This window comes from Cebidichthys violaceus, unplaced genomic scaffold (assembly GCF_023349555.1).
Source record: "Cebidichthys violaceus isolate CVI_PGR_0920_01 unplaced genomic scaffold, fCebVio1.0.p SCAF_2, whole genome shotgun sequence".
NCBI classification, from domain to species: Eukaryota; Metazoa; Chordata; class Actinopteri; order Perciformes; family Stichaeidae; genus Cebidichthys; species Cebidichthys violaceus.
Window position 1 is genome coordinate 343,967 of NW_027176372.1, and position 3,418 is coordinate 347,384.

Genomic DNA, 3,418 nt, shown 5'->3' on the forward strand with positions numbered 1-3,418 from the left:
ACACACACACACACACACTCCATTGTAATGTGAGTCTGAGTGAATCTCTGCATCTCCTCTCACCGTTAACATCATGCAGATACTCAGAGTGTCTACATCTCTGTCTCCCCCCCCCCCTGCAGATGTCTCGCTCCTTAATTTGCGTAGAGAGCAACAATCAGCCCCATCTGTCCCAGTTTTTACTTTCCTCCTCCTCCCCCTGAAAAATCACCTCTGTGCCCCCCCCTCCACTAAATCTCCTTACTAAGCCCACCACACACACACACACACACACACACACACACACACACACACACACACACACACACACACACAGGCTCATACAGAGCCCTGTCAGTGGTGTGGGGATTGAAAGCCAATCAAAAAGCTATAGAGAAGTGCTTTGGTGTGCAGCGACACAATGTGGGGCCCCCCCACCAGCTCTGTGTTTGTGGGCTGCAGGCTCCTGTCAGCCGCTGTGAAAGAAGCTCAGACCGGCAGAAAACGGGGACAGATGGGAGGACTTAGAGGGGAGGAATAATTAGCACGTCGTTCTCCTCCGTCCGTCCCTCCGTCCACACTGACGGGACGGTGGACACAGGAAGCTGATCGGGATGTTTGTTTCCAAAACAAAAAGTCAGGGAGGGGTTTCATAAATCTCTATTTTGTGCCTTTTAGTATTTTTACTGTTCTGTCTCAGATATTTATTAAAATAAAGTTTAAATGTGGTGCTTTATATCTGTTTGTCACATAAAACAATGTTTCTGTAAACCACAGATCTGATGAACTAGAATGTGTCATATAAACAGTTCTAGAACATGTGGATGTGTATAAATACTGTTTACTGTACTTTTAGTAAAATATCATGTTTTGGCCTAAAATAAATGTAAGTTAATGTTCGTATCAATGTGAAAGTTTCACTAAAGACTCAAAAGGTGTTTGTTTGACTTGTCCTCGTCTCTACGAAGACTTTCATTAGAAACTGATTCGTCAAATACAAACATAGTTCTTCAGATAATACCAACCTGAGAAGAAGTTTTTAGCAGAGCACGTAAAATATCAGTGAATGCATGTGGAGAGAGAGAGAGATATGTTTATTAGACTTTTTAAATAGTTAATAAAGATGAGTCTTCCAGTTTGGATCATGATTAATGGTGGACTCCACCACTAACCATGAAATGATGTGAATAGAATCAAAAGTGGTTTTGATGTTTATAAGGCATGTCATATTAACGTTGTAGTGACGGTATAGTGACGTTGTAGAGAAGTCGTAGTGACGTTGTATTGACGTAATGACGTTGTAGTGACATTGTATTGACGTAGTGACGTTGTAGTGACGTTGTAGTGACGTTGTAGTGACGTTGTAGTGACATTGTATTGACGTAGTGACGTTGTAGTGACGTTGTAGTGACGTTGTAGTGACGTTGTAGTGACGTTGTAGTAACATTGTATTGACGTAGTGATGTCGTAGTGACGTCATAGTGACATTGTATTGACGTAGTGACATCGTAGAGACGTCGTAGTAACGTCGTAGTGACGTCGTAGTGACGTTGTGTTGATGGTGTTGTGATGTCGTAGTGACATTGTGTTGACGTAGTGACGTTGTAGTGACGTAGTGACGTTGTAGTAACATTGTATTGACGTAGTGATGTCGTAGTGACGTCATAGTGACATTGTATTGACGTAGTGAAATCGTAGTGACGTCGTAGTAACGTCGTAGTGACGTTGTGTTGACGGTGTTGTGACGTCGCATTGATGTTGTTGTGATGTCGTAGTGACATTGTGTTGACGGTGTTGTGACATCGTAGTGACGTCGTGATGTTGTTGTGATGTCTTTGTGATGTTGTTGTGACGTTGTGTTGACGGTGTTGTGACGTCGCATTGATGTTGTTGTGATGTCGTAGTGACATTGTGTTGACAGTGTTGTGACATCGTAGTGACGTTGTTGTGATGTCTTTGTGACGTTGTTGTGACGTCGTAGTGAAGTTGTGTTGACGGTGTTGTGACGTTGTATTGACGTTGTTGTGACGTTATAGTGACGTCGTTGTGACATCATTGTGATGTCGTAGTGAAGTTGTGTTGTGACGTTGTATTGACGTTATAGTGACGTTATAGTGACGTCTTTGTGACGTCGTTGTGACGTTGTGACGTCGTTGTGACATTGTGTTGACGGTGTTGTGATGTTGTATTGACGTTGTGTTGACGTTGTTGTGACGTTATAGTGACGTCGTTGTGACATTGTTGTGATGTCGTAGTGAAGTTGTGTTGTGACGTCGTTGTGACATTGTGTTGACGGTGTTGTGACATCGTAGTGAAGTTGTGTTGTGACGTTGTTGTGACGTTGTGTTGACGGTGTTGTGACATCGTAGTGACGTCGTTGTGATGTCGTTGTGATGTCGTTGTGACGGTGTTGTGACGTTGTTGTGACGTCTTAGTGACATTGTAGTGATGGTTTTTGTGACATTGCATTAACATATCTTTTGCAAAAGTAAATATTTAGTTATTCAACCTTTGTTTCTTCATAATATATTTCATACTTGACTTCTTTCTTTACACAGTTTGTATTAACACAATAAAGTAGTCCATGAATATGAGATATGAGTTTACAGATAATTATAATCCCTCTCTATAGGAGAGATTTATGGTGTTTTGTCGGTTACACCTACAGTCTATGGTCATAACTCTGAGTTCCACTGGTTGCCTTTTTGATTCTTCACAGTTCATTTAGTTTGTTCATCCTCTGATGAAACAAACTGTCAGAGAACATAAACACATTCACACGTGTTCAGAGCTCACACGTCGCCTGTGAAGGATCATGATGACACACAGGAGTCTAAACAAAGCTTCAGTCTGACACCTCCTCGCTCAGATACCTTCTTCTTCTTCTTCTTCTTCTTCTTCTTCTTCTTCTTCTTCTTCTTCTTCTTCTTCTTCTTGAGCTGCTGGTCTTCAGACATTCCTTTAGTCTGATTGATGACCTCTTCACCAGATGAGTCCTCAGAGCTGCTTCTCTGTTTCTACGTCTTTGTCTCCTAAAGTGTCCTCTGTTCTCCTGCAGCCGCTTTGTGAGCATCACAAAGAGCATCCAGCTGCTCCTCATCTCACCCTGCAAACAGAGGAGCAGGAGGAGCAGGAGGAGCAGGAGGAGCTGCAGGAGCAGCAGGAAGAGCAGGACTCCAGGATCCAGCAGTGATACAGGTGTCTGTTTCACTCTGAGACCTGAAGACAGGTGGTGGTTCTGGGAGTCCTGAACCACCACCTGTCTGTTGATGAGGTCTGAACTGTGTTTTTATTTCTTTTATTTCTCTAGAAATCATTTTTAACTTAAATTTGCATTTAATAACTTCAAAGCCAATAACATGAGAGCAGATGTAGCTGCACTTTGAGTGTCTTCAGATCAGCCTGCAGCGGTGCTCTCTCCCCCGTCCTCCCCCGTCCC